This window comes from Hyla sarda, chromosome 1, assembly GCF_029499605.1.
Source record: "Hyla sarda isolate aHylSar1 chromosome 1, aHylSar1.hap1, whole genome shotgun sequence".
Taxonomy (NCBI): Eukaryota; Metazoa; Chordata; class Amphibia; order Anura; family Hylidae; genus Hyla; species Hyla sarda.
The window spans coordinates 554,642,684-554,666,754 of record NC_079189.1 but is presented as its reverse complement, the minus strand read 5'-3'; the positions used below and the strand labels follow the sequence as shown (position 1 = coordinate 554,666,754).

At 43.2% G+C, this 24,071-nt stretch overlaps 1 long non-coding RNA gene across 1 annotated transcript in view; it reads right to left on the bottom strand.

Moving 5' to 3' along the window:
- Positions 1-17,355, bottom strand: part of LOC130293369 (uncharacterized) — an 86,402-nt gene extending 69,047 nt beyond the window's left edge. Inside the window, exon 1 of the long non-coding RNA XR_008848189.1 lies at positions 17,306-17,355. This is a non-coding gene — a long non-coding RNA (uncharacterized LOC130293369). The remainder of the gene's footprint in view (positions 1-17,305) is intronic.
- Between the last annotated feature and the right edge of the window lie 6,716 nt (positions 17,356-24,071).

Sequence of the window (24,071 nt, the reverse complement as noted above, 5' to 3'; positions counted from 1 at the left end):
ATGACCAGATACTCAAAGTGTCCATCTCTGGTGTTAAATGCCGTTTTCCACTCGTCCCCCTCTCTGATGCGGATGAGGTTATAGGCGCCTCTTAAGTCCAATTTAGTGAAGATGTGGGCACCTTGGAGGCGATCAAAGAGTTCAGAGATGAGGGGTAAGGGGTAGCGGTTCTTAACCGTGATTTTATTAAGACCGCGGTAGTCAATGCAAGGACGTAGGGAGCCATCTTTTTTGGACACAAAGAAAAATCCGGCTCCGGCAGGAGAGGAGGATTTACGGATAAAGCCCTTTTTTAGATTCTCCTGGACGTATTCGGACATGGCAAGAGTCTCTGGGGCAGAGAGAGGATAAATTCTGCCCCGGGGTGGAGTAGTGCCCGGGAGGAGGTCGATAGGGCAATCATAAGGCCTGTGAGGAGGTAGAGTCTCAGCTTGTTTTTTGCAGAAAACATCCGCGAAGTCCATATAGGCCTTAGGGAGACCGGTTACTGGAGGAACCACAGAGTTACGGCAAGGGTTACTGGGAACCGGTTTTAGACAGTTCTTGGAACAAGAGGACCCCCAACTCTTGATCTCCCCAGTGGACCAATCCAGGGTAGGGGAATGAAGTTGAAGCCAGGGAAGTCCAAGGAGAATTTCCGAGGTGCAATTGGGGAGGACCAAAAGTTCAATCCTCTCATGATGAGATCCGATGCTCATAAGAAGGGGCTCCGTGCGGAAACGAATGGTACAGTCCAATCTTTCATTATTTACACAATTGATGTAGAGGGGTTTGGCGAGACTGGTCACCGGGATGTTGAACCTGTTGACGAGGGAGGCCAAAATAAAATTTCCTGCAGATCCAGAGTCCAAGAAGGCCACTGTAGAGAAGGAGAAGGCAGAGGCAGACATCCGCACAGGCACAGTAAGACGTGGAGAAGCAGAGTAGACATCAAGGACTGTCTCACCTTTGTGCGGAGTCAGCGTACGTCTTTCCAGGCGGGGAGGACGGATAGGACAATCTCTCAGGAAGTGTTCGGTACTAGCACAGTACAGGCAGAGGTTCTCCATACGGCGTCGTGTCCTCTCTTGAGGTGTCAGGCGAGACCGGTCGACCTGCATAGCCTCCACGGCGGGAGGCACAGGAACAGATTGCAGGGGACCAGAGGAGAGAGGAGCCGAGGAGAAGAAACGCCTCGTGCGAACAGAGTCCATATCTTGGCGGAGTTCCTGACGCCTTTCGGAAAAACGCATGTCAATGCGAGTGGCTAGGTGAATAAGTTCATGTAGATTAGCAGGAATTTCTCGTGCGGCCAGAACATCTTTAATGTTGCTGGATAGGCCTTTTTTGAAGGTCGCGCAGAGGGCCTCATTATTCCAGGACAATTCTGAAGCAAGAGTACGGAATTGTACGGCATACTCGCCAACGGAAGAATTACCCTGGACCAGGTTCAACAGGGCAGTCTCAGCAGAAGAGGCTCGGGCAGGTTCCTCAAAGACACTTCGGATTTCCGAGAAGAAGGAGTGTACAGAGGCAGTGACGGGGTCATTGCGGTCCCAGAGCGGTGTGGCCCATGACAGGGCTTTTCCGGACAGAAGGCTGACTACGAAAGCCACCTTAGACCTTTCAGTGGGAAACAGGTCCGACATCATCTCCAGATGCAGGGAACATTGGGAAAGAAAGCCACGGCAAAACTTAGAGTCCCCATCAAATTTATCCGGCAAGGATAAGCGTATCCCAGGGGCGGCCACTCGCTGCGGAGGAGGTGCAGGAGCTGGCGGAGGAGATGACTGCTGAAGCTGTGGTAGTAACTGTTGTAGCATAACGGTCAGTTGAGACAGCTGTTGGCCTTGTTGCGCTATCTGTTGTGACTGCTGGGCGACCACCGTGGTGAGGTCAGCGACAACTGGCAGAGGAACTTCAGCGGGATCCATGGCCGGATCTACTGTCGCGATGCCGGCTGGCAGGTAGTGGATCCTCTGTGCCAGAGAGGGATTGGCGTGGACCGTGCTAGTGGACCGGTTCTAAGCCACTACTGGTTTTCACCAGAGCCCGCCGCAAAGCGGGATGGTCTTGCTGCGGCGGTAGTGACCAGGTCGTATCCACTAGCAACGGCTCACCTCTCTGGCTGCTGAAGATAGGCGCGGTACAAGGGAGTAGGCAAAAGCAAGGTCGGACGTAGCAGAAGGTCGGGGCAGGCAGCAAGGATCGTAGTCAGGGGCAACGGCAGAAGGTCTGGAAACACAGGCAAGGAACACACAAGGAACGCTTTCACTGGCACTAAGGCAACAAGATCCGGCAAGGGAGTGCAGGGGAAGTGAGGTGATATAGGGAAGTGCACAGGTGAACACACTAATTGGAACCACTGCGCCAATCAGCGGCGCAGTGGCCCTTTAAATCGCAGAGACCCGGCGCGCGCGCGCCCTAGGGAGCGGGGCCGCGCGCGCCGGGACAGAACAGACGGAGAGCGAGTCAGGTAGGGGAGCCGGGGTGCGCATCGCGAGCGGGCGCTACCCGCATCGCGAATCGCATCCCGGCTGGCAGCGGAATCGCAGCGCCCCGGGTCAGAGGACGTGACCGGAGCGCTGCCGCGGGGAGAGTGAAGCGAGCGCTCCGGGGAGGAGCGGGGACCCGGAGCGCTCGGCGTAACACTTGCTCCCATTATACCGTAAAAGCTAAGGGGTTTTATGCACCAAACAATGTTTTCATTTGACCACGTAATGGGTCTCTCTCTAAGGAGCATGATAGGATGGCAAATCTAATGAAATAACAAAAACATCTATATAGAGAAACCCGACAAATGCTGGAAGTTGAAGTTTTACAACAACTGGAGAGTTTCAACAGATATTACATAAAGTCAGAACCTTGCTTAGGGGTTTTGCGGGTGTCCATCCTTAGGGCCCATTGAGACAATGGAATATTCCGCAGGCACAGGCGCCAACAGATCAAGCCCACGCTAGGACCACTCTGAAATGCATAGTTTCTGCCGAGTCCGAAATTTTAATTTCTATGGACGGTGAAAATTCCGCTGTGTGCAGGGTGCAGGAGAATCTTATTGAAAACAATGGATGTCTGCTGCAACTTAATTTCTGAGCTAAAAATTTCTGCCATCGGAATGGGCCCTTATTCAGTGAAGTTCACTCTTAGCATTGTATAGACATTTATTGGTTCGCAACACCATTTCAAAACGTTATCTCAATTTCATAAGAGAGCTGCATATAAATAGACAGATGTAAAGAGGTAATCTGTTTCCAAATAGTCTGTGAAATCCAAGAAACTGGAACATTTTACAAACCAGCAGAGGAAAATAAAAACTTTAATGTGCATTTGGTTTCTTGTTCAAGAAGTTCTGTAGGTAAAGCCAGCATTTCCATGTTTGTCTAAAATCTGTGAATTACAGGGCAGCCGCATATTGAATTGTTTTACCTTTAATGGATAATGAGTTGCTACTGAATGAAAAGTAAACTGTATGTTTGCTGGGTCAGTCAGGATGTCTTCTACAGATAGAGTCCCATTTAAAAACCTACTATTACTGCTCTTGTCCAGTAATATAATGTCTGCCATATTTACTCTTGTAAATAAGGTTGTTGCAAAAATAAGAAACCCTTGTTGTGGAATATGAATGTGCTAGATGGGGAACCTGTATTGACTGGGACAGAAGGTTCATAGAATAGGCAACTACCCAGGTCACAAGTGAGGAAAGAGTAAAAATTATGGTCTGCAAAAACAAATACAATTATCTCCCTTTAATTTTTGTTTGTTCAACTACTGTGTCCAAGCTAAAAATAATGTAGATGCCAGAGGGTGGTGATCACTTCCATTCAGTGTGGCAGGAAACAAAAGTATTGGAACAAAACCAATACTTATGCATTCATCTGCCTTCATGCTAAACCTAAGGGATCAAGGGAAAGGGCTCATTTTGAGAGGTCTAGTCGTGCCCTAGGCTGAAGTATCTTTATTCTAGTTGGTTCCCAGAGTTTGGCCCATTATTCCATCACGTAACCTAAAATGTACTTTGTGGACTATAGGGTTGAGGATGCATTTTAAAACCATGTTTAGGGCACCTAGAGATCTTGGCCCACCTCTGGCTTTAACCTTTTTATTCTAGTGATCAAGACTCCCACTGATAAGTACATAGCCTATTTGTGCTCTGTGGACTACAGGGTGGAGGAAGCATTTTAAAACCTTGCATTGGGACCAATATATCCAATTATTCAAACCCATCTGCCCTGAGAGATTGACCTCAGCAGTATTTCAGCTCGCCTGTATACAGACTCTCTGGATTAGGCATCCAACAAAAATTTAGGGCAGGTAATGTCCAGCTATATCTGATGAAAAATATCCTGGAACATATGAATGGAGTGCATGACAAAAAACGAAGGCTGCCAAAATGTACAACATGAAAAACAAAGTTACCTTCTCCCAAATGAAATAAATGTGCAGGTGCACGAGGGCTGTTACTGCAGAACTGTTTAATGCATCAGCGCTGGTTAAAATAATCTCCTTTCTTACTGAACGTACAGCATTGGCATTTGTGATTTGTTTGTGGGAAAAATCACCAGTGTCGTAACTCAATAGCAAATAATGTCCTAAGTGCTCTTATGATTGCAGCCTGAAAATCCAATGCCACTCTGGTGCTGAAGTGAAATTAACCCATTTATGTTTTGTTATTTTAGTGTCACACTATTTCAGGAGATTTTTTTTTATTAGGACTGTATTTGTTTGTCGTGTAACAGCCAGGTACTTTACTGATCTTGTGTATAAATATTTAACATGTTTTGAAATAACTTAAAGGGGTATTCCAGGAAAATTTTTTTTTTTTATATCAACTGGTTCCAGAAAGTTAAACAGATTTGTAAATTACTTCTATTAAAAAATCTTAATCCTTTTAGTACTTATGAGCTTCTGAAGTTGAGGTTGTTCTTTTTTGTCTAAGCAATCTCTGATGACACGTGTCTCGGGAAACGCCCAGTTTAGAAGCAAATTCCCATAGCAAACCTCTTCTAAACTGGGCGGTTCCCGAGACAGGTGTCATCAGAGAGCACTTAGACAGAAAAGAACAACCTTAACTTCAGAAGCTCATAAGTACTGAAAGGATTAATATTTTTTAATAGAAGTAATTTACAAATCTGTTTAACTTTCTGGAGCCAGTTGATATATATAAAAAAGTTTTTTCCTGGATAACCCCTTTAACTATTAGGCTACCAGGGACATCAACATTTTCAAACATTTCAGATATTTTAGGGATATTCTGTTTTTTTGCAAATGAATGTCAACAGATCCAAACAAGGCTGGGTTCACATATATCAGTTGTCTGGCACAGTTTCCCTTCAGCGTGCATCAGAGGGAAACTGATGCTAAAACTGATCCCATTCATTTAAATGGGACAGTTCACAATCATCCAGCGTCTCAATTTTGACGCTGGATGGTTGGACACGGCGGAGGGTACCGGGAAGGGGAATGCAGCTTGCTGCGTTACCTGGTCTGCTGTCTATGAACCGGATGGCATACAACTGATGACAACTTGTCATCAGTTGTGGCATCAGTTGCGTAGCAATGTAGCTGAGGTCACCTATGCCGGATGCTGGACCAAGCCTAAAAAAGTAATACAACTTGCTATATGCAATCTTACATTATGCTGAGTTCTATCAGAATATTGGTGACGGGTGGTTACATCCATGGAGGTATGACTGGATTCCCATTGATCCAATTTTGGATAGATGAGACTACATGATCATTGACTCCAGTACCATCCTTAAGCCAGCAATTGTTTTATAGGACCTGCTCTGCTTATGTCAAAATTAATTTTGATGAACTACATATTACATATTTGAAATAGTTCTTTTTTTCCATTGTATATTTAGCTACATGTTTGAATGGCTCCTTTTAATCTCTCTTAAACTATATAATTAGTCAGGCACTCTATATCTGGTAAAATGTTTACAACATTCCAAAAATGTAAACTTCTTTTTACTAAAAAATGAAATAAAAAATGGTTTAAATAAAAATGTAAAGCACCTCACACAAAAATTCAGACAAACAATTTTAAACATATTTGATTTTCATATTTGACCACATAGACTTGTCCAAACTAATAAAATATAACAAAAGCGGTCCTGCATGGTCCTGCAACAGTTTAAATAAAAAAAGCAACAACAATAAATGCTGAATTTGTGTTTTTTTTTGTAACATCCCATCCTGGATAAAAAAAGCAGTGATCTAAAAGTCATATCTGTGCCACAATGGTACCAATGAAAACTACAGATCACAGCCTTAAAAGAGACCCCTTAGGCTAGGTTTCCAAACAGTTGTTTTTTTTGGCTTTGGTCCAAAAAAAAAAAAAAAAAGTCTTCGTATGGTTTTGTAAATGGAAAATTATTTATGGCTCTTAGAAGGTGAGGAAGATAAAACAAAAATGCAAAAAGAGAATTGGGTGCATCCTTAGGGGGTTAATGGCAGTTCTGCAGCAGTGGCTTCTTCTTCTATGATAGGACTTTCAAGTCATGTACATATCAGAAGTATTTTACTGTTGATCTAGATCGTTTTATACCTGCTTCCTTGGGCATTTCTACAAGGGCATTTTCTGGTTTCTTGATTTGTACTTATGTCCTAAAGAACACTCTTTTGTAGAAGAAATAATGTGTCTACTTTCTGAAAAGTATGATGGCTCGGGCTTCCAAGGCAAGTAGATCTTAAACAGGCACTGTCAGATTTAAAAACTTTTTCTATGTTTTACATCTTGGCAAAACATTAACCTTTCTAATATACTTCATAAGAAAATGTTTTTTTCCTTTTTATAGAAATCATGGCTTATAATATCATGGCTTTGTCCAAGCTGAGGCACAGGCATGGACAAAGTCCAGTAAGTGAGGGTGGGCTAGCACTCCTCTGTGCTCTCTCCTGTCTAGTAGTACTCCTCTGTGCTCTCTACTGCCGTATATGACTCCTCTGTGCTCTCACCTGTCTGATAGGGCTCCTCTGTGCTCTCTCCTGTCTGATAGTACTCCTCTGTGTTCTCTCCTGTCTGATAGTACTCCTCTGTGCTATCTCCTGTCTGATAGTACTCCTCTGTGCTCTCTCCTGTCTAATAAGACTCTTCTGCACTCTCTCCTGTCTGATAGTACTCCTCTGTGCTCTCGCCTGTCTGGTGGTACTCCTCTGTGCTCTCTTGTGTCTGATAGCACTCCTCTGTGCTCTCTCCTGTCTGATAGGACTCCTCTGTGCTCTATCCTTTCTGATAGGACTCCTATGTGCTCTCTCCTGTCTGATAGGACTCCTCTGTGCTCTCTCTTGTCTGATAGTACTCCTCTGTGCTCTGTCTGATCACCCTCCTCTGTACTCTCTCCTGTATGATTGTACTCCTCGGTGCTCTCTTCTGTCTGATAGGACTCCTCTGTGCTCTCTCTTGTCTGATAGTACTCCTCTGTGCTCTGTCTGATCACCCTCATCTGTACTCTCTCCTGTCTGATTGTACTCCTCGGTGCTCTCTTCTGTCTGATAGGACTCATCTGTGTTCTCTCCTGTCTGATAGCACTCCTCTGTGCTCTCTCCTGTTTGATAGCACTCCTGTATGCTCTCTCCTGCCTGATAGTACTCCTCTGTGCTCTCTCCTGTCTGATTGTCCTCCTCGGTGCTCTCTTCTATCTGATAGGACTCATCTGTGCTCTCTCCTGTCTGATAGCACTCCTCTGTGCTCTCTCCTGTTTGATAGCACTCCTGTATGCTCTCTCCTGTCTGATAGTACTCTTCTGTGCTCTCTCCTGTCCTGTCAGACATAGGATTGCTAGCCCATGCTCACTTACTGGACTTTCTCCATGTCTGTGCTTCAGCTTGGACAAAGCCATGATTTTATAAGACATGATTTAGATAAAAAGGAAATAACAGAGGAGGGCAATCAGATAGAGCACAGAGGAGTACTATCAGACAGGAGAGAGCACAGAGGAGTGCTATCAGACAGGAGAGAGCACAGAGGAGTACTATCAGACAGGAGAGAGCACAGATGATTCCTATTAGACAGGAGAGAGCACAGATGAGTGCTATAAGACAGGAGATAGCACAAAGGGGTACTATCAGAAAGGAGAGAGCACAGAGAAGTACTATCAGACAGGAGAGAGCACAGAGGAGTCCTATCAGACAGGATAGAGCACAGAGGAGTCCTATCAAGCAGGAGAGAACACAGAGGAGTACTATCAGACAGGAGAGAGCACAGAGGAGTACTATCAGACAGGAGAGAGCACAGAGGAGTACTATCAGACAGGAGAGAGCACAGAGGAGTGCTATCAGACAGGAGAGAGCACAGAGGAGTACTACTAGACAAGAGAGAGTACAGTGTAGTGCTAGCCCACCCTTTCTCTGGGGAAACACAACTCTGTATCAAATATCCCTCCTCCTCCTGCAGTTCTATAGGTTTCTTCAATGGGGGCTCCAGGTCATTTCTCTCTTGCACTCCCTAGGTAAGGGGGTGATTCTGTGTGAGGATGTTGGATGCAGGTGGTAAGGTAAGGTAAAATAAAGCCAAAGATTTAGGATAATTTGGATGCAGATATCTGGTACCTGATTTTCACCGATGAACCTTCAGTGAAAAAATAGAGGAGGCAAGGTAAACCTTTACAGAGAAGACCAAAAGTCATCCAGATGAAAGTTTTAGGTTGCGTGATGGACGATTGACACCAAAAAAAGGTTTTCTGAGTTATTCATATGTATTAATGTTATAGGCCACTCTAGACTGTATCGCCAATAGTGGCTCTTATTCATCCAATGACTGTAACATTTGCTCTACTGGTATTTTGCTGCTTCCAGTAAATACAGTCGGTATGCGTATACTATGTGAATACTATATTTCCTTTCTAAAGTCTTAAGGACAGAAGTAAGCAGACAATCTCTGTATAACTCATCAAAGGTACACATAATATTATTAAGTGCCCTTTCTGCATTGTTTTAAACGCAACGGGTGGGACTGATATAAAATCCTTCATGTGATATATTTCTCAAGCAAATAAATTAAATGTTTAAGGAGTCCAATAAAATAAATACTTTGTCATTGTACAAGATTTCTTTTAAAGCAGAGGCCAAGGTAAGATGTCAGATTTTAGAGAATAACAATAAAGTGAAGATTGACATTCACCAGATCAGGCTATAAATACCACACAAAAAGACTGAACTGCGATTGTAACCATATTCCTACGACATGCCAGCCTAAACTCCCAGCAGAGTGAAGAAACACGACTATTGGTCTCCTTCATGAAAAGATTAACAGCTGACCGATTATATATTTCTATTTGCTTATTAAATATTCATATTCCGTGACTTTGGAGAACTTTAGGAAACTTTACAGTGTATTACAGACTCTGTTTGAAAAGTAGCAATAGTTTATGTTTATTAAGTAACCTAAATGCAGATATATTTCTGTTATCTGAAACCTAATGGTTCGGTACACTGGACAGAGCTTTAGTTCTAAGATAGCAGGACATTGCATGGCTGTCCTTATCGGTGCCACTGGGTCAACATAGCCATAGCTAGACCTTCTTTCCTGTGAACACTCTGGCAAAACTGAAGGAAGCACATGACATAGAGATATATTTAGACTTTTTTTTTTTAATAGACCCAGAAATGTAAATAAGTTCTGTCTGGAAGTTCCTCTGTTCACAAAAAGCAAGGTCCAGCACTAGGATCTTTATTAATCCCATGTCATAGGTTCATTGAACTGTCCAATGCAGGAGAACAGGACAGGTTTGCTATGGGGATTTGTTCCTGCTCTGGACAGTTCCTTACATGGACAGAGGAGTCAGCACCTCTGTATTTGATTTGAATGTCAATAGTGGTAGAACAGGAAGTGTCACCAAAACCCAGCAGCAGTGCAAGTTTATTGGTGCCCAAGACAATGGTGTCCCAAAAAAGGTAAGTTGTTGTTTTTTTTATATCAATGGGATTCTCCATTTCACCTGTGCTACACAAACTGGTGATAGTAGAATTAGAGTTGTATGGGCTGTGCACCTTGCCCATAAGGCCCTGTTACAGGGGCCAAATATCAGCTAGCAGGAAGTAAAAGGGCCGGTGATCAACCAACAGTTGAGAAAATACTTGTTCATTGACTGATTGTAAGGGATAATTGAGTTGTGTAAAGACTTAGTAAAATGTGATGATCATCAAGATTGGTCTTTTCTTGGCATATCTAAAAAGACGCTTAGGCTCTCTGTAGATCATCTTTTTGTCAAACATGGTTGGTGAGAGCTGGTCCAGTCTCTAGTATATACATGATGTAGATAAGGGGGTTTTAGAGTAGGTGAAAGCTTTTAGTAGTCTTGGGCCATTCAGTCAGCATCTTTGTGACTAAATGTTAACATTTGAAGGCTCATTAACCAGGGGGAGGGGAAGCTACATGGCCTCTTTGAGTATAGATCTTCATCACTAACTTAAATTGTAATCAAGAATAGAAGTTACTACTAAAAAATTTTAATTAAAAAAACAGCAAAAAATGTGAACCTAGCCTAAAGAAACTCCAGCCAAAAGAAATTACCTTTATATAGCTGCACATATTAGGGATATGTAACTTTGTAATGTACAAGTGTAATCTTTTTTGAGCACATACATACCCTGTTACTCTCCAGGCAGGAAGTCCAGTAGTTTTTATCACACATGAGGACTGTTCTCTACAGTAGATGACAGGTCACTTTTCAGTATCACACTCCCTTCTCCTCAGGTCTCAGTGTGTAATTGTCCCTGATTGGCAGAGGCACACACACCTCCCTAGTCTATATTCACTGCTTGTCTAACAATGTGACATGCTCAGTCCTGCTGGCACCTCACGCAAGAAACAAGTGGAGGGGGTGATGGTCTATGTAGTCTTCTGCAGCTCTCAGTTCCTTACACAAACCAGGAAGTACCTGGATTTTCAAAGGCTGTTTATGGGAGCTATGGGGGTTTTGAAACAAATCAGCTGGGATGCCTTGTGGAGTCATATATATATATATATATATATATATATATATATATATATATATATATATATAAATAAATATATATAATTTAAGTTAAAATTTTTACCAACTTTGGCCGGATGTCTCCTTTATCAGTAATATTAATATAAAATGTCTTTGCATTCCCACAGTCTTTTCTTTTAGAAAGAGATGACAAGAACCTGCCAATCATTTTGACACATTCTATATTGGTGACATAGTCATTTAAAGAATGCATAATTGTCACATAGCCGATGGATAAGATGAAAACAGTTTTATGCCTGTCCTTTCCTTCCCCCCCAGACTAAAATACTCGGGTTACATTCATGATGATAATTTACATAAATATATTTGGAAACATGGGAATGGAAATATGTTAAAGCGGTACTCAGCCCCTAGACATCTTATCCTCTATTCAAAGGATAGGGGATAAGATGTCTGATCATGGGGATCCAGCCGCTGGGGACACCCGTGATCTCCCTTCTGCACCCAGCATTCGTTTAGAGCATCGGGTGCAGTGCAGGAGGATCGTGATGTCATGTCGGCGCCCCGCTAGTGACGTCACAGCCAAGCCTCCTCAATGCAAGCCTATGGGAGGGGGCATGATGGCCGTCACGCCCCCTCCCATAGACTTGCATTGAGGGGCATGGCCGTCATGACATGAGTGGGGCGTGACCGTGACGTCACGAGCCTCTGCTCCGCATCGCCAGTCATCCGGCACAGAGCAAAGTTTGCTCCCTGCACCGAATGTCTGGGGTGCTGAGGTGATCAGACATCTTAGTCCCTATCCTTTGGATAGGGGATATAATGTCTAGGTGCAGAGTAACCCTTTAAGGTTACTTCATGCAGGAACTTTTCTAGTGTTCTACCCACTTATGGAGTATCGTGTATTAATGCATGTAGATGTACAGCGATCCCTGATCTTGAATAATAGAGCTGCCAAGCTAATAGTACCATTACATCACATTTGCTAGTTATGTTGTAATAGTGAAAGTGCATTCTCCCAAAAAAAAATGCCAAAAACTTTACTTTGCTTCAGAATGTTTTTGCTAAAAATGTGCTGATTCCCTTGTTGCAAGCTTAGCATTTTTGTTCTTTGGACTTTTCTATCCTAAAGTTTCTGGGCCAGGAAGCAGCTGTCATTCTCAGCCATATTAGGCATGAGATACAAGGAATACTGGGAATTGTATATCTATAGTGACACCAGTTTTTTCATGTAATGTAAACTATCTAAAAATAAAGAATATGTCTTGCCCCTCCTCCTAAAAAAAAAAAATAAAAAAAAATACAGAGATACAACAACAGATATGGTAAGTTCACACCATAAGCCATGCTGCCAAACATTTCTGAGTTTAAAGTTTGGAAAATGTTTGGCAGCCCTATAAAGAATAAACAAAGGGCTGGCCACGAACACACAGTGGATTCCATTCATTCCAGGGAAAATTTTGCCCTCCATTCTCAGGATCATTAGGGGTCTGATCAGCTTGATATCCCCTATCCTATGGACAGGGGACAAGCTGAGATGGCTTTACCCCTCAACTAGCATTTACAAAACCTGTATAGGAGGAAGAGTGGGGCAGTTGTCCATAGCAACCAATCAGATTGCTCCTTTCCTTTTCCACAAGCCTCTTTAAAAATGAAAGAAGCAATCTGATTGGTTGCTATAGGCAACTGACCCACTCTTTCTCTGCACAGGTTTTGATAAATCTCCGCCACTATGTATACCCCTCACCCCACCCCCTGGACTGCTCACAGCGGCAATCTGCCGCTCCGAGCAGCCACACAGGGGCCTGTGAGTTGCTGCACGCATGCGCAGTGTACTCAGTTATTGCGGCTGCTCCCGGCTGCACTCTGCGACTCGCAGGCCCCTGTGTGACTGCTCGGAGTGGCGGATTGCGGCTGCGAGCAGGCCAGGGGGCGGGGCGAGGCAGGGCGGGGGGTGGGGGGTGGCAACAGCTGGAGGCACACTATGGGTTGGGTCAACAGCGGATCCGCAGCATAAGATATGCTGTGGATGAGTTAGGTGTGACCCTACCCTAAAGCAGTATTCCAGTATTTAAAAACGTATACCCTATCCACAGGATAAGAGACAAGTGGCTGATCACAGAACAGGGCCCTGAAGCTCTCTGCTGCTTAGAGTTATGTGTCAATGCACGCTTCATGCATTGTCTGTGAGAGCGGCAGAGATACCTGAGCAACGTACTCAGGTATCTCTGGCACTCCCATAGACAATGCATGAAGTGCCTGCAGACCCTTTGCTTCATTTTGGGCCCATTTCTGGAAATTCTGATAGCAGGAGTCAGATCTCTGGGACCACCATCGATCAGGCATGTGGAAAGGGGGAAAGGGGGGGAAGTTTTTCAAGCCAAAGGCTGTCCGAGCATGCTGGGATTTGTAGTTTTGCAACAGGTGCAGGCACACTGATTGGGAAACACTGTATTAGGGAATTGCCTGTTGAGCATTTGCCCTCAACAAACACAGAAGTCCTATTTTCTTCTATGGGATTGCTCATTAGGTAAACTAGGTCAAAACTGCTAGAGGGCAATTCCCTAATACAGTGTTTCCCAACCAGTGTGCCTCCAACTGTTGCCGCCTTTGACTATTCAAGGATGCTGGGAGTTGTAGTTTTACAACAGCTGGAAGTCTATTAGCTGGAAAACACTATCCTAATATATATTTTCACATTCACAACTTAACCCATTAACAAGTGAGACAATTTCAGGACCCATTGTTTTATTTTGTCTCCCTTGCTCCTAAGTCTGTAGACAGCTATTGTGATATATTTTTTTTTATCGGACCTATCTTATTGCGCAGATTCGTGACCTTCCTGAAAATATTGCTTGTGCTTTGTTTAAATTAGCCAGGAACATTCTATAAAAAAAAACAAAACAAAACAAAAAGCCATCCATAGTAATGTTTACTTAAATAAGAACTTCATGAGCTGCGTCTTGTTATTTTAAAGCACCAAAATGAATTTTTATATGTGTTATTTGATTGACTGTCGCCCTGTTAATAAATACTCGGAGCGACCTACCAACTTATATGCTCCTCGAAGTGACATTATTTACGTGCCATATTCCAGAGATAAAGCAGCCCCTTCTGCTATCCCAATATCTTTCATCGGGCAGCTCAGGCATTCCTGAAGAATGCCGTCTCAATTTGTCCCGTCTCCTTCTTACTCCTCATATACAACTTAAATACAATGGGAGATGGCAGCCAAGGCAAGTTTTGCTAATTCTTTTTCCCATAGGAGACAATTGTGAAAAATTGTCTACTTGAATGGGATTTTAACATTTTTTTTTCTTTTTTGCCGTGAGGTCAAATCTAAAGAAAACTGATAGTGAAACTAAATAGGGCCCTTAAGGAAAGTTAAGTCAACCTCTACAAGTTCCTGGTGTGGCAGGCATCACTTGATTGACAAGGGCCGAGCCACCGACTGTATTATCTTTGTAGTATATCACATGTCAAAACTTCCCTCCTAAGAATAACAGAAATGACCTCTGTGGTGCCACAAGCCTTTTGTGACCTTTTTAGTAGCCATAACAGTGGCTAAAACAACACAAATACATCAAGCTGTGTCTTTTTTTTTCTAATAGGACGTGGTGACGTTTTATTTTAGACTTTGCAGTTAGCTTCGTTAAAATAATAAAAAAATAAGTTTAAATAGTACAGAACAGTAATGGCAAAAAGAACCCCCAAAAACTATAAATAAATTAAAAATAATATAGATGGCTCCATTTTTGCTTTTTTTGTTCTGTTTCTTTCTCTCTACTTTGTAGAAAAATAATTTATGATTTATGGGGGGTATTTATCAAAGGATTTATGTGTTTTTTTTCCTTAACTTTGGCGCAATTCTTTGGCGCAGTGTCTTTTTGCCCCAAAGTTTGGTGCATTTTCTCCACTGTTATTTTTTAAACTTTCTCAAAATAACACGGTCCTGTGTGTGATTTTTACTTTGGTCAGTAATTTATCATTTGCGCAAATCGATCTTTGGGGCAATTCACCGCCCAAAAATGTTGTACATGGAAAACACACATAGCAATGTCAGAAAATGTAAAGGCGTCAAAACACATTAGAAAATGTTTTTGTGAAACCTGCGACCCCTCCAGGGCTACGCAATACTATACTGCGACATAGTTGTCTCTGAGGGACCTTCACCCTCCGTTGAGCCAGCATTGGACATGATTAGTGTTGAGCGGCATAGGCCATATTCGAATTCGCGAATATTCGCGAATTTATGGACGAATATTCGTCATATATTCGCGAACATTCGCGTTTTATTTTCGCATATGCAAATATTCCCGTATGCGAAAACTAGCATATGCAAAGTTTCACATATGCGAAAATTCGCGCACCAGTCTCACACAGTAGTATTAGAGCCTTCTTTACACCACACAAGCTGGAAGCAGAGAGGGATGATCAATGTTATGTGTACTGTGAAAAAAAATAAAAAAAATAAAAATAAATATTCGTAATTACGAATATATAGTGCTATATTCTCGAATATTCGTGAATTCGCGAACATGCGATATTCGCGAATAAAATTCGTATTGCGAATATTCGCGAGCAACACTAGACATGACCACACAGGTTCAGGAAAAAAAATAAAACACTCAAGTTAAAAATAAAATCCATTTCACATGGTGGCTATAAACCCCACAAAAGAAAATAACTCATGTCGCTTGCTGATATACTGCAGGAGGGACTCCGAAATGGCTGCTCTACAGGGTAAAATACGCCATCCTCTGTGGTGGTATGTTCTGTGTAAAAGGCGCTGTGAACGGCTGATTTCAACATTTGCACCAAAATTACTAACAACGTGCACCAAATGCTAAATTTGGTGCATGTCCACGAAAACCAAAGTGAAAAAAAAAGGGTAAAAAGCAACTGCCAACAGGCAAAATTGGTAAATATGTTTATTTTTTTTTTATCCATTTATTTATATTTACCTATATTTCAGCAATTTTTTTTTCTTTTATATAACATCCGCATATTCTGCAGCTATGTACGAGAACTATCATCACTTACACTGCTCAAAATCCACTGCGCAAAAAAAATCCATATGAACCTATCTCTATGTTTTTGGAGTATAAGGTCATGTTCACGCCGCAAAATTGCCAATCAGAATCTGCCGGAAAAATTCATCTCCGTCCCAGCATTGATTTCAATAGGATTCTGCTGGTCCCTGCACACGGCAAAATTTCTGCGGCAGATGTTTCCATCATGGCAGTTCCGATTCTGGTGTCCACCGAAAGAATGATCATGTTAATTCTTTTGGCAGAATCTGATCAGAAATGCATCGTGGTCTATTAAGATGGCACATTTCTAGCGATGTCGGAACATGCATATTTGCGGAATTTCTAAGTGGTATCCGCCAGATAAATTCTGCATGGAAAATAGGTTGCGGCAGAACCTCATTGCCGAAATGGATTGCCGTCTATGCAAACTGAACATTTCCGAGTGGTCCTAGTGGCAGATCATGCTATTTTCGTAATGGCCACCCATGTTTTTCCAGGTGGACATTCTGCAAATATTCCACTATGTGACCATGGCCTAAAAGAAAACCAATCTTGGGGAGAACATAATCCACAGAGATGTTTTTCTTGGTAAAATTAGAGATCCAACAAAAGCAGCTGGTAATGGTTTCTGGCTAGCAATAGAAATTTTACTGAAGAACATGAGACAAGCAAGTAATTAAAGGATTAGTCCCATGCCTTGACGTACAGAAAAACTAACCACAGGAGAAGGGATAAGTTTTAGCTCGCGGGGGGGGTCCGACAGCTGTGACCCCCCGCAATCTCCTGTACGGAGCCCCGACTCTCCACCACAGCGGTGTGTCAAAACCCCGGCCCGAAATAGGGGCCACCACGCCCTCTCCATATATCTCTATGGGAGAGCCGTTTGGCTATCTTTGGCTCTCCCATAGAGATAGAGATCTAAATCCTTCCAGTACTTATCAGCTGCTGTATGTGCTAGAGGAAGTTGTATCGTTTTTTCCAGTCTGACCACAGAGCTCTCTGCTGACACCTCTGTCCGTGTCAGAGACTGTCCGGTGCAGGAGAGGTTAGCTATGGGGATTTGCTTCTACTCTGGACAGTTCTTGACACAGACAGAGGTGGCAGCAGAGAGCACTGTGGTCAGACAGCAGCTGAAGTACTGGAAGTATTAAGATATTTAAATAGAAGTAATTTAAAAATTTGTATAACTTTCTGGCACCAGTTGATTTGAAAACATTTGTTTTCCATCAGAGAACTGCTTTAAAGGGGTCTTCCCTTGAAGCAAAGTTGACCTATAGAAATGTACCACATACAGTATATGCAAATGAGTTTAAATGTGCTAGTTCTTTTTTTTTTTGTTGTAAAATAACCTACATCCCTGTATTGTTCCCTTGTAAATCTGATCACTTCCTGGTTTCCTCTCTGAACTGTGACCCTGCTGTTGCCAGGCAACAGAGCACACACTTTCCCACAACCTCCCTTGCTTGCATACACTATACAGTCAAAATGATCATGCCCAACTGTGTTAGTAGATGACCTAAATGGTCAACCAAGGGCAAATCTAATCTCAAACAGGACAAATTCAGAAATACTTGTACATTGAAAATATGTTTCATTTCACATAATACATCAGTTTAGACCTATTTATCTTCATAGTAAAACCCCTTTAAGGGTCTATTCACACACACAGTATTCTGCACAGATTTTATGCGCAGGATTTTCTGCTGCAGATTTGAATGTAATCTGAATGACTGAGCACAGCTTGAAATCCTGCGCATCACATCTGCGCGTCAAATCTGTGCAGAATACTGTATGTGTGAATAGACCCTAAAGGGGTACACCACTGGAAAACATTTTTTTTTAAAGGTCTATTCACATGTACAGTATTCTGCACAGATTTGATGCACAGAATTTCAAGCTGTGTTCAGTTTACATTGAAATCTGCAGCAGAAAATCCTGCGCATTGAATCTGCGTAGAATACTGTACGTGTGAATAGACCCTAAATGTCCCATCAAAAAACTCAAGCCACTTTCCCTTATTTTACATCTCCCGGCATCCAGAGCACAGCTTCATTACATCGCCTGTCAAACATACCTTTTGTATTGGACACGCACGTTGCAGGAGCAGGCAAGAGTGGAACACACACATTGCAGGAGCAGGCTGTATTGGAGCACACATGTTGCAGGAGCAGGCTGTATTGGAGCGCACACGTTGCAGGAGCAGGCTGTATTGGAGCACACACGTTGCAGGAGCAGGCAAGAGTGGAACACACACATTGCAGGAGCAGGCTGTATTGGAGCACACACGTTGCAGGAGCAGGCTGTATTGGAGCACGCACGTTGCAGGAGCAGGCTGTATTGGAGCACGCACGTTGCAGGAGCAGGCTGTATTGGAGCGCACACGTTGCAGGAGCAGGCTGTATTGGAGCACACACGTTGCAGGAGCAGGCTGTAGTTGAACACACGTTGCAGGAGCAGGCTGTAGTTGAACACACGTTGCAGGAGCAGGCTGTATTGGAGCACACATGTTGCAGGAGCAGGCTGTATTGGAGCACACACATTGCAGGAGCAGGCTGTATTGGAGCACACGTGTTGCAGGAGCAGGCTGTATTGGAGCACACACGTTGCAGGAGCAAGCTGTATTGGAGCACGCACGTTGCAGGAGCAGGCTGTATTGGAGCACACATGTTGCAGGAGCAGGCTGTATTGGAGCACACACGTTGCAGGAGCAGGCTGTATTGGAGCACGCACGTTGTAGGAGCAGGCTGTATTGGAGCAAACACGTTGCCGGAGCAGGCTGTATTGGAGCACGCACGTTGTAGGAGCAGGCTGTATTGGAGCACACATGTTGCAAGAGCAGACTGTATTGGAGCGCACACGTTGCAGGAGCAGGCTGTAGTTGAACACACGTTGCAGGAGCAGGCTGTAGTTGAACACACGTTGCAGGAGCAGGCTGTATTGGAGCACACATGTTGCAGGAGCAGGCTGTATTGGAGCACACACGTTGCAGGAGCAGGCTGTATTGGAGCGCACACGTTGCAGGAGCAGGCTGTATTGGAGCACACACGTTGCAGGAGCAGGTTGTAATGGAGCACACACGTTGCAGGAACGGCCGGGAGTGGAACACATACTTTGTGGGGACGGATGGTAATAGTCAGAAATTCAATGGGAGCGAGAAGGAGCAGAATTAGGACACCAGTCCTGCACAGGGCTCTACCGGGGAGTACTCTCCTTTGGCCTATTTACTTTACAAGACTGAGTGCAGTCTACTAGTGACTATGTTTTATATATTCCCGAACATATTTTAGTGGGTCTAAAAAAACAGTAGTCTATTGGTTTTTTGAGTAATGTCTTTAGTCTGTTTTTGGACCTGTATGTATTAAGTACTTTATTTGAATGGATCAGAATTTTATGACTAAGATATCTTGCAAGAAAGTGTTTCTTGTTTTCCCTATTATAATAGCACTGTTACTTTGCCTGCCTCAGTAGTGTGCTCCCTGAGGGGAGTTATATATAGTGGCGATTGATGTATTTGTAAGGATTTTAACAAACTTCTTTATTTGGCTGGGAGTTAAAGTGTTGCCACATCTGGGGGGCCACAGTTTGAGACCACTGATCTAAGGTGTATGGCAGCCTCCAGATGAGGTCAGATGATGTCAGTGGAGAGAAGGGTCAGGCGTACTGGGTTTATATTGCCTGACACTTTTCTTTTGGGAGGGATAAGCTAGTATCAGAGTAGTTTGGTTGCAGCATACTCCTCCCCAAAGACAGGACATCAACATTCAGCCATGTCTAATGTTCATGTCCATAGGAAGGCCAGGAGAGATATCTGTTAGTCTGTATGGTCACCTTAGAACATTTTTTTTTTCTTAAAAGGGTATTCCGGCTTCAGACATTTTATCCCCTATCCAAAGGATCCCATGATAAGATGTCTGATTGTGGTGGGGCCTGCCGCTGGGACCCCCAGCAATCTCCCTGCAGCCACCCGCATTATATGCAGAGCTACGTCTCCAGGCTAGGAAACCGGAAGTCTTCGGGACTGGAGATGTGACGTGACGCCATGCCCCTGTCGTGATGCCACGCCCCCTCCATTCATGTCTATGAATGCGGATGCTGCAGGGAGATCACGTGGGGTCCCAGCGGCAGGCCCCCCGCGATCAGACATCTTATCCTCTATCCTTTGGAAAGGGAATAAAATGTCTAAAGCCGGAATACCCATTTAATATCTATTGATGTGGAAGGAGTTCAAAACCTAACACAATAGTCCGACCAACTAAGACTCTATATAGTGACGATGAGATTGGAAATAAACCTTCTGATGCTCCAAGGTCCCTTCAAGCTTCTCCCAATGTACAGAATTATCAGTTCTCTACAATAAAGACGAACTGTGTATGGCATTTCTAAGCTGTAAACTCCAAACAATGGAAAGCAATAGATCTACAAGCAAATTGCCTATTTATTGTGTCCAGGTAATCTCACAAGGAGTCGGATGGAAGAAATGGCACAGAAGGACAATAGATCACTCCCTTTATGGCATCATTATTGGGATTTGCAAGTCACAACTCCACACTTTTACATTCTATTACAGCTAAGGCTAATGTTTGGATTTAATTGAGTTTTTATTATTGCCTTGTGTATTTATATAAATCTTTTCCACTTGATTTGAAGATATGGTCATTTTGTCTTTAAGATGTTGGTCTTGGTCGGAGATTGTATCTGTAGGTTATTATTAAGAATTGTTTATATACCTAAGATTAAAGGGATACTCCGCCGGAAAACATCTTATCCCCTATCCAAAGGATAGGGAATAAGATGTCTGATCATGGGGGTCCCTGATCTCCAGGTCAGCAGCAGCGGTGTCTGGAACATGGAAGCTTGGAGCTTCCGTGTTCGGGACGTCACGCCACTCCCCCTCCATTCATGTCTATTCATTGACATGAATGGAGGGGGCGTGGTGGCTGCAGTCGCCAGTCATCCGGGGATCCCCAGCGGTGGGACCCCCGTGATTAGACATCTTATCCCCTATCCTTTGAATAGGGGATAAGATGTTTTCCGATGGAGAACCCCTTTAAAGTAAAAGACAAGGTTGAGTAATGATAAGTCATGCATTGCTGGCTTTAATCAGAGGAAATAAATGCAAACTGTGATGTCATAAATGCTGGATTTATATATAAAACATATAATTGTTGTAAGATAAATGCCTCTCTCCTATCCAAAATCCCGGATTGTCTGTCAGCTACATCTTACTTTTTTTCCCCATGTTTTTTAACCCTTCCCCCACCCAATCTTTCAATCAAAATCAATGACTCCACTTTTTCCCCAGTCTCTCTCTGCTTTGGCATCACCGTCAGCTCTACAATGTCATTCAAACCACACATCCAGACCCTTCCCACCTCCTGTCACCCTCACCTCAAAAACATTTCTCAAATTTGTTCATTCCTCAACTTTAACCCGACTAAACTATTGGTACATGCCCTCATTATTTCTCGCTTGGACTACTGCAACATCCTCCTCCTTGGCCTTCCAGTAAACACTCTTGCTCCCCTCCGATCCATCTTCTACTGCTTTACTGATCCAGTAGTGGTATTAAAGGGCCAACCATCAGCTGACAAACAAGAAAACTGTTGGGTAACCCCTTTTACTTTGCCTTAAAAAAAAAAAGGTAACCCAACAGTGTTATCCCAAGTTAAGGACTATTCGGTCTGAATTGAATTTGAATAAATTGTCTAAACCGATATTTTGAAACGGTATTCAATATGACAGTTACACCATAATGGGTTAAAGAAAAGAAAAAACAATGCTGCTTGCTTCCAAAAACAAGACCACAATTGTTATCAGGTTGTGTGTGGCATTACAACTCAACTCCATACACTTCAATAGAACTGAGCTGCAATACCCCACCCATACTGAGAAGAAGAGTGGAGCTGTTTCTGCAAGGAAGCAGCAATGTTTTTCTAATCTTGGATAACGCTGCTAATGCATCATACACAAGACCATATGTGGAACCCAACAACATTTCTCCTGTTAATTCTGGTATTTTGGGTTCCCTTTAAAGGGGTACACCGGTGGAAAACAGTTTATTTTAAATCAACTGTTGCCAGAAAGTCAAACAGATTTGTAAGTTACTTCTATTAAAAAATCTAAATCCTTTCAGTACTTATAAGCTGCTGTTTACTACAGAGAAAGTTCTTTTTTTTATTTATTTATTTTCAGTCTGACCACAGTGCTCTCTGCTGACATCTCTGTCCATGTCAGGAACTGTCCAGAGTAGGAGCAAATCCCAATAGCAAACCTATCCTGCTCTGGACAGTTCCTGACATGGACAACTTTAACCCCTTAACGACGCAGGACGTATATTTACGTCCTGCGCCGGCTCCCGCGATATGAAGCAGGATCGCGCCGCGATCCCGCATCATATCGCATCGGTCCCGGCGCTCATCAACGGCCGGGACCCGCGGCTAATACCACACATCGCCGATCGCGGCGATGTGCGGTATTAACCCTTTAGAAGCGGCGGTCAAAGCTGACAGCCGCTTCTAAAGTGAAAGTGACCCGGCTGCTCAGTCGGGCTGTTCGGGACCGCCGCGGTGAAATCGCGGCGTCCCGAACAGCTGACCGGGAGGGCCCTTACCTGCCTCCTTGGTGTCCGATCGGCGAATGACTGCTCCGTGCCTGAGATCCAGGCAGGAGCAGTCAAGCGCCGATAACACTGATCACAGGCGTGTTAATACATGCCAGTGGTCAGCATGAGAGATCAGTGTGTGCAGTGTTATAGGTCCCTATGGGACCTATAACACTGCAAAAAAAATGTAAAAAAAAAGTGTTAATAAAGGTCATTTAACCCCTTCCCTAATAAAAGTTTGAATCACCCCCCTTTTCCCATAAAAAAAATAAAACAGTGTAAAAAAAAATAAATAAACGTATGTGGTATCGCCGCGTGCATAAATGTCCGAACAATAAAAATATATAATTAATTAAACCGCACGGTCAATGGCGTATGCGCAAAAAAATTCCAAAGTCCAAAAAAGCGTATTTTGGTCACTTTTTATACCATTAAAAAATGAATAAAAAGTGATCAAAAAGTCCGATCAAAACAAAAATCATACCGATAAAAACTTCAGATCACGGCGCAAAAAATGAGTTCTCATACCGCCCTGTACGTGGAAAAATAAAAAAGTTATAGGGGTCAGAAGATGACATTTTTAAACGTATAAATTTTCCTGCATGTAGTTATGATTTTTTCCAGAAGTGCGACAAAATCAAACCTATATAAGTAGGGTATCATTTTAACCGTATGGACCTACAGAATAATGGTAAGAATAATAAGGTGTAATTTTTACCGAAATATGCACTGCGTAGAAACGGAAGCCCCCAAAAGTTACAAAATGGCATATTTTTTTCGATTTTGTCGCACAATGATTTTTTTTTCCATTCCGCCGTGCATTTTTGGGTAAAATGACTTATGTCACTGCAAAGTAGAATTGGCGACGCAAAAAATAAGCCATAATATGGATTTTTAGGTGGAAAATTGAAAGGGTTATGATTTTTAAAAGGTAAGGAGGAAAAAACGAAAGTGCAAAAACGGAAAAAACCCTGAGTCCTTAAGGGGTTAAGGGATACTTCAGTGGAAAACTTTTTTTTTTTAAATCAACTGGTGCCAGAAAGTTAAACAGATTTGTAAATTACTTCTATTTAAAAATCTTAATCCTATCAGTTGCTGTATGCTGCAGAGGAAGTTTTATTGTTTTTTTCTGTCTAACCACAGTGACATCTCTGTCCACGTCAGTAACTGTCCAGAGTAGGAGCAAATCCCCATAGGAAACCTCTCATGCCTGTGTGTCTCTATGAGGAGTCAAAATACAGGAAGTGAGAGCAGGACATGCAGGACTCTGTGCAGGCTTCTGGCTTGTCAATCATCCTGATTTGTGAGTCCGGAGAGTGTCTTAGAGCCTCAGTGTACAGAGCCCTGCTTGTCCTCAGTGTACAGAGCCCTGCTTGTCCTCAGTGTACATAACCCTGCTTGTCCTCAGTGTACAGAGCCCTGCTTGTCCTCAGTGTACATAACCCTGCTTGTCCTCAGTGTACAGAGCCCTGCTTGTCCTCACTGCTCAGAGCCCTGCTTGTCCTCAGTGCACAGAAC